Consider the following 7,685-nt stretch of genomic DNA (forward strand, 5'->3'; position numbering starts at 1 on the left):
CTTGGGTGGGGTCCTCACAATTTGAGTCCGTACAGCGTCCAGGATCGGGGTCTGCAGGTGGGACCAGATGTTCTCTGAGCCCTCAGGTCTATTTCCAGGAACTCGATCTTGACCAACATAGATGTCTAGAGGGCCGGCAGGAAGTACAGGGCAGGGTGAGTCCTGGGTGGTAGCAGTTGGTGATGGAGACATGCCTAAGTGGTGAAGTGTTGTTTTTTTTTTTAACTTTATAAAAAATTTTATTTGTTCTTTTTAGTTATACATGGCAGTAGAGTGCGTTTTGACATATCATACATGCACATGTATAACTTCCCATTCTTGTGGATGTGCATGAGGTGGAGTTACACTGGTCATGTATTCATATATGAACACAGGAAAGTGACGTCCAATTCATTCTACTATCTTTCCCATTCCCTTCCCCCTACTCCCCCCTCTCTAATCTGGTGAACCTGCACTCCTCCCTCCCTCACCCCAACACCTCCTGCCTGTTGTGGGTCATTATCTGCATATGAGAGAGAACACTGGCCTTTGATTTGGGGGGACTGCCTATTTCACTTAGCATAATAGTCCCCAGGTCCATCCATTTACTGGCAAATGACATAATTTCATTCTTCTTTATGGATGAATAACATTCCATTGTGTCTATATGCTACATTTTCTTTATCCATTCATCTGTTGAAGGGCACTAGGTTGGTTCCACAGTTTAGCTCTTGCGAATTGAGCTGCTGTAAACATTGATGTGGCTGTGTCCCTGTAGTAGGCTGATTTTAAGTTCTGTGAGTATAGACCAAGGAATGGGATAACTGGGTTAAATGGTGGTTCAATTCAAGTTTTCTGAGGAATCTCCATACTGCTTTCCAGAGTGGTTGCACCAACTTGAAGTTCCACCAACAATAGATGGTGAAGTTTTGAATCCACATTCATTGGGGTCAGGGCTTTTGTGGCCGCTGGATGGACCTCAGCCCACAGAGTAGGGCGAGACAAGGGCGTGGAGAAGAGTTTGACTGAATGTCAGGACCAGGATGTGACCCCAGAGAGGCAGAGGCCAGGTTGAATGGGTGTAGGGTACTCTCTGTGGCCAAGGAAATGGGACTTAGGTTGGCAGCCACCTTGGCCACCTGAGTTGGGTTCAGGTCAGATTGGAGTGATCTGTAACGCAGAGCAGGCTGAGGGTGACCCCCTGGTGGATACGCGAAGTGTGTGCGTGTTCCTGCAGGAGAAGCAGAGGACCAAGTGGAGGTGACAGCCACAAGCAGAAGGAGAGCCCAAAGCCACCTGGGTGGCCCCAGGACGGCTTCCCAGAAGAGGCTACCAGTTCCACCTGTGTGCCCCAACCCTACCCCTGCCCTGAGGTCCAGAGGGGCACCCAGGGAGGGCCTCCACAGGTCCTGTTCTTCCTTTCTGAGTGACTGCCTTAAAATAACATTCTCATGGCCATTTGTCCACCCCCAGTTCCTTCCTTCTCTGGTTTCCACTTTTACACCACACCAGGAGTTTTTCTGTGAACACAACTCCTATTTGATTATTCTCCAGCTCAGAAGCCTTCCATGGCTCCCTACTGCTCATGGAAGGAATCTTCTTAACTTTTCATCTAAGGTTCCCTGCAATATGACCTCTGCTTGAAGACCCTCTTCAAGCTTCTACCCATGCTGAAAATAGTGGAGAATTGGCCATTTATCCTAAATTCTACAAAGATCCTGCCCTGTGCTTTGGATTAGGCTCTGCCAGGAAGCTTTGGTGTCTTTGCCTTCCTTCTGAAGCCAGGCCTGGCCTCCCAGGGCCTGCTCACATGCCCTTCACCCGCCAATCGAGGGCTTCCTGCCTGCAGGGGGTTCTTCCTCCCCCTCACCGGGCTATTGCCTTGTCCTGGGTGCTACATTAGTATGTATTCTTAACATTTTTGTTCATTATTCTCTCTCCCTAAACAGAATGCAAGGGAGCTAAATCTAAGATGGAGAGTGTCCTGCCCCGCCTTGCTCTTCCCCCACACGAGGACCTTGTCCTCCTCCCTTCGTGTTCTCGTTCTGGCTGGGGGACTTGTCCAGCTATTCTCTGCCCGGTGAACCCCAGAGAAGCTCCCCCAGGGTTTCAAGAGGCACCCAAGCTCTCTCGATGGCGCTGTCTCACCCACAGCTCTCTGCGCGTCTGAATTGGCCCTCTCCTGGCTGCTGGTCTTCCTGCCGGGCCCTTGGCTCCCATGTGCAGAGCCTGGGGCTTCCAGCTGCTGTAGCCCTGCTGCCCAGGAAGGACCATGCAGGAGGCCCCAGATGTGTTGGCTGAAGGCAAACCCAGAGCTTGGGAGATGGGGGCAAAGCTGCATACACCTCCATCCACAGCCACTGGGCGCTGGTGGGCGGAGGGCAGTGTGTGGGAAGGTGCATGGTGCAAGGTCGGGCAGCCATGGCTGAACACCAGCTCTGCTCCCAGCCAGTTAGCTCAGCCCTGGAAAATCACCACAGTGTCCTCATTCTGCAGAGTTTGGATAAGACTCCAGGGATCAGGGGGAAGAGGAGAAGAGGGGCGTGCAGGCCAGCTCCATCCCATCTCCCAGTGGGGAATCCATCAGCTCACAGCCACCGAGTCGGAGGCCCGCCGCAGCAGGTCACAGCTGGAGATGGCAGTGCCTCAGAAAGACCTTGGCTGTGGGTGCCAGGATGCGATGCTTCCAGAACTCTCCATGTTCCCTCATCTCTGCCAATTCACAGCCCGGCTTTACTGTCCCCTGCACACTGACTTTCTCCATGGCAGCAAGACCACAATGTGAGGTTCCTGCAGGGAGGAGGCCCCCGGGGTGGAAGCGGGTGAGGAGTTTGTGGAAGGCTGCCAGCCCAGGTCTGGTGGTCAGCCCCAGCCACTGCTGGTCAGCAGGGCATTTGAAGGGGCAGGGGCTGGGTCTCCCTGCAGTCCTATGATGCAACAACCCCTGGAAGGTGCAGCAGCTCTTCCCCTGGCTTGGGAAGTGGAAAATCCCAGGGAGGGGCCACGGAGGCACGGATGCTGCTTGGTGAACACAGGTGTGCCGGCAGGGGCAGAAACAGCCCCCAGGCCCCGGCGCCAGCAGAGAGCGCCAGGCTGTGCCTTGCAGTCCCGTTGCCCACTTCCCTGGTGGCCGGTCTTGATCTGGAGCTGTGCAAGGGATGAGAATCCTGAGGAGCGTCAGCCCTTCCTGGCTAAGTCGACACCTCCTGGAGCTGCCACTTGAGCTCTTCCAAGGTCCACACCTTACAGTCTCTGCCTGACCCGTGTCCCTACTCCCACAGCCCGCGTGGTCTCTGTCTGGGTCAGGTGTCCCTCCCTGGACCACATGCCTCTGGACCCAGAGTCAGGCAGGAAGGTGATAAAAGAGCAGCTTCTGCAAGCACCTGAGCCGAGGTGGTTTCTTGGGACAGGAAGGCTACGACGGTGTCACCTCAATCATCATTCACACGTTATCCATTAAAGTGATAAAGTGGGGGAAACGTGGGCGAGGAGCTTGTATCAAAGAGAAGAACGCCAAACCTGTGGGTCACGAGCAACCATGAACTTGTCCTTCTGGGGCACGGCACATGGCTCTCTGGGTCCCAAGGACCACAGCCAGTCCTATATCCTCAGTGTGAACGTGAGCGCCTGCCACCCCCACCCTCTGCCACAGGCTTCAGGTAGGGGACCATGTCCAGTACAACCCTGCCCCCAGGTGTGCCTGTCACAGCAAGAGTGCCCACGCACACTGGGGCTGTGTGTGAGCAGCACCCCTCCTGGGTCCCCCCTCCGTCTCCTCCGGGCAATCAGGGCAGCTGTCCCCGTCCCTACGGCAGACATCTTCCACGCTTCTGGCTACGGCGCTCTTTAAATCCACTCACAAACCTCTCTCTGGCACCAGCCGTGTGCCAGCACCGTGCCTGCCCCTGCGGAGCTGAGTCTGGAGTGAGGGAGAATAGAAAGTCACCACATGGTCCCTGTGAGGCTAAGTATTTGGATGCTGGATGCTGGGAGGTGCCTACATCCCTCTGAGGGCTTTTCCTTGGCCTTCCCATACATTGGATGGCTCTTCTTTTCCAGTCTCCCACATCCCCTGTCCCAGTGTTGGAGTGTGTGCCTTCCCCCCAGGGCTGAATTCTTTCCAGACTTTGGGAGAACCTGGGCATCCTGGCTTGGGCCTTCTGCTCTGACCTGGAGCTGCTCCGTTTTGGACGAAGGAACTGGTTCCCAGAGCTGCCAGCTGGCTATTCCTCACACCTGCCCGCCCCCTGCCCCCTCCCATACCAGAGGACACCAGGCAGGAGTCTGGCAAGAACGACCCGCCCAGACACCCCAGGGCCTCTGTGATCACCCAGAGAGCTCCGCCCGTGACTCCCGAGTCCTCCAGAGGCAGGTCAGGCTGCAAAGCTGCTTGGAAATGTGTGGGTGGGGAGGGGCCCGCTTGGGTCTCCCAAGCCTCCATGGCCCTGCTTGGGAGAGGAGGGGGGAGTCTAAATAAATGGTGTCCCCAGAGCAAATCGAGTTAAATGTTAGAAACATCCCCAAGTCCTGAAACACCCCAGGCCTGGCTGCAGCTGCAGCTGTGTTTCTCTTAGACGGTGCCAGGAAAGCAAAGATCCTGAGGCTTGATGCCACACCAACCCGGCTGTGAGTCCTGGCTGCAGTCCTGATTGGCTGGATGTGTCTGAACAGCATGTTTAGCTTCTCCTCAACCGTCAGCCTTCCTGAAAATGGACACCATGTACCCTACAGGGCTGCCGGGAAGAGTGATTATGTAAATATTGAGTTGAAGGCTCCAAGGCTATTTTTACCAATAATAGCCAAGTGGATTCTCACCGCCTCTTAGGCTTGTTGTGGAGATCAATGAGGCCATTTGAATGTATTCGGTGGTTTTGTTCTTGGCTTGTATCCCTTGAATCTTGTACATGATGGTAAATAATTATCTGTTGAATAAATGAATGAGTAAGTATCATTTCCTTTGCTAAAATCACTTGCCTATGACAGAAAAGCCAAGTTTGTTAAATAGCAACAGTCAGAAGGGCTATAATTGCAAGGTCAATACCTGCCACTCCCGATTCTCCAACTACCAACCTGTTCAGTTTCTTCTCCCCTGTTCACACTCGGAAAGAGCCAGAATCCTTAGCCTTCACCCTAACAATCCTGTCCTTTCTTTATACACTCTGGGACTTATAACACCTGCTTCTTACCCACCTGGCCAGTTGTTATCCAGCTTCAAAATCCAGTTTAGATATCACTTTTTCCAAGTGGTATAATGGTGGTGATGGTGTCAAAGTAATGGTGGTTAGGGTGATAATGGCTGGCGATGGTGATGGTGGAGATAACGGGTATGGTGGGCGGTGATGGTGATGATGGAGATGGTGGTAGTGGTGGTGGTGGTGGCAGTATTGATGGTGATGATGGTGATGGTGGTGATGGAGATGGTGGTTGTGGTGGTGGCGGTCATGGTGGTATAGTGGTGATAGTGGTGGTATGTTGATAATAATGGTTGTGGTGATGGTGTCAATGATGCAGACACTAAATGAATCCTGACCCTAATAATTATTTAATTGTGATCAAAAAGATAAAGTACTATATTATATTCCCTTTCTTTCTTCTAAAATGCAACACATTTTAATCTCTATGCATTTCATCTTTGACCTGTTCCCAATCCTCTCTCTGAGCGAGAATAAAGGCATTGAAGGTCCCTTTGATAGTTGGATAAGAGGAAACAGCAGAGCATCCCAGACAGGAACAGAGCTTTAAAAAATGGGGCTCAGGTACTGGAGAAGGAATTTCCTCCTTTATGCTGTCCTTCAAACCAGCCATCTGTTCACTCATTTATCCATTTCTAAATTTTCATGACCACCTTCTTTATGCCTGGCTCTGTGGGGAGCGCTGGGAATCAGTGCTAAGCAAAACTCCCCTGGGGTCACCCCACATGCAGGATTCCCTTGGGGAAGTACAACCGCTCTCCATCCTTCTATCTGGAATCCAGTGATGGAAATGTCTGCAATCCAACACTGGCTTGCATGTCTGACAGTCTGATGACCTAGATGATGAGTGCCCCAAAATAGATATTTAATAAAAGGGAAAAAAAACAGAACACACAATTCCTCAACTGAACTCTGTTTTGTTTTAAGAGACAAGGTTTTGTTCTATCACCCAGGTTGGCCTCAGACTCCTGCCTCAGCCCCCTGAGCAGCTGGGACTACAGGCATGTGCCACCAGGCTGGCTTTTCAGCTGCTGTCTTAAGTGGTAGGAATCGTGGTGACAATCCAGGATGCAGAAATCTGGGGGTCTTTGAGATTTTAGACTTGGCCCTTGAAGGAGGTGAAAGGGCAAGGAGAAGCAGGCAGGGGCAGCTGGGGGTCCTGGAGGACAGAAGCCCCTCTGGAATGAGACGGAGGCCCAATGCTCAGCATAGGCAGGCCAGTGGGGACAGGAGGTGCTAGTGTGGCATGTGCACTTCAAGTTGGTATGTGCCATCGCGTGGCTCCATCTCTGATCCTGGGGACACAATGTGCCAGCAGCTCCATCGTCCACCCTGGAGGATGACAGCAGAAGTCAGCAAGGGTTTCTTTGGCTCACTTACCTCTGGGGGACTAGGGTAGAAAACAGATGTTTTTGTCACCTCTTGAGTGACTGATCCTTTCCATCCTTCCCAGTGGTTTCTAAACAGACTCCCCAGGTCCACATTCTCTTGAACTCTGCTTTCCTTTCCTGTAAGTGGGATTTTAGTTTGGGGACACTTGGGTAAGATGGCTTTCTGCCAAAGCCCGGCCTCCTGGCTCCCCAGTCCGGTTCCAGTTTCCCAGGCAGCCCCTGCCTCGCTCTGGTTCCCTGCTGGATCCAAAAAGAGAACAAAAAGGCCTTGATCCTTGCTTGCAAGAGCCTTTGGGAAAGAGCCTGTTTTCTCAGCAGAGCAGATCAGCAAGTAGCCGCCCTTGGCCACTCACCAGGGCCCACCCCCTGCCTTCCCAGAAGCACCTGGGGCTGCCCTTGTTCTACAGCTCCCTCCAGCCCAGCTGGAGAAGGGCACAGAAAGAAACTCCTCAACCCAGTTCCACCCCCCACAGCCTCCCCAACTTCCACCCGTCAGAAGAGGCTGCACCCTTCTCTCCCGCACGCTGCCTGTGACAGGGACCCCAGATGGCACTCACCAGCTGCCCGCCTTCCTGGTTTCCATCAGCACTGCCACAGCCCCATGGCCCTGGTGTCCAGCCTGGAGCTGGTGGGGTGTGGGGGTCACCGTGTCTTGGGGACAGGGCTCAACAGACAGCCTCCAGCTCTCGGCTTCTCAGAGGTTGCCCTTCCCAGGACAGGTGGCATCTAGGGAATGAACAAGACGGACATTTAAAGGTCTGGCCATTTTAGGCCAACAGGGGACTCAACTCGGCGATGGTCCCTCCGCAGCTCAGGGGGTGGCAGGACTTGGTGAGGTGGGATTGCAGACCCTTTTCGTGAGACTCCATCTCTAATGATGTCTCTAATGGTGTCTTCCTCTTCTGCGGCTGTAGCCACAGACCAGGGCTGTGCAGTTTAGAAGCAATAGAAGTTCATTTGGCTCTCAGTCCTGGGAGCTGGGAAGTGCAAGAACACGGTGCCCCATCTGGGGAGGGGCTCGTGCTGCTGTGACCTGACACGGCATGTGACACAGAGGGAGTGGGAGGGTGTGACGCCTGACAGACCAGCCCACCCTGTGATGACCACCCACTCCTGTGGACGG

The 7,685-nt window shown here is 53.4% G+C and overlaps 2 long non-coding RNA genes across 2 annotated transcripts; one reads left to right on the forward strand and one right to left on the reverse strand.

Moving 5' to 3' along the window:
- Nucleotides 1–758: 758 nt before the first annotated feature.
- Nucleotides 759–4,927, forward strand: LOC125615356. Its single transcript, XR_007345962.1, has 2 exons — nucleotides 759–4,351; nucleotides 4,554–4,927. It is a non-coding gene; the product is annotated as an uncharacterized LOC125615356 (long non-coding RNA).
- Nucleotides 4,928–6,068: 1,141 nt separating this feature from the next.
- LOC125615178 lies at nucleotides 6,069–7,351 on the reverse strand. The gene is made up of 3 exons (XR_007345725.1): nucleotides 7,120–7,351; nucleotides 6,591–6,802; nucleotides 6,069–6,503 (listed from the first exon to the last, which is right to left on the reverse strand). It is a non-coding gene; the product is annotated as an uncharacterized LOC125615178 (long non-coding RNA).
- Nucleotides 7,352–7,685: the final 334 nt, after the last annotated feature.

The sequence above is a fragment of the Marmota marmota genome, unplaced genomic scaffold (assembly GCF_001458135.2).
Source record: "Marmota marmota marmota unplaced genomic scaffold, marMar, whole genome shotgun sequence".
In the NCBI taxonomy this organism is placed as follows: Eukaryota; Metazoa; Chordata; class Mammalia; order Rodentia; family Sciuridae; genus Marmota; species Marmota marmota.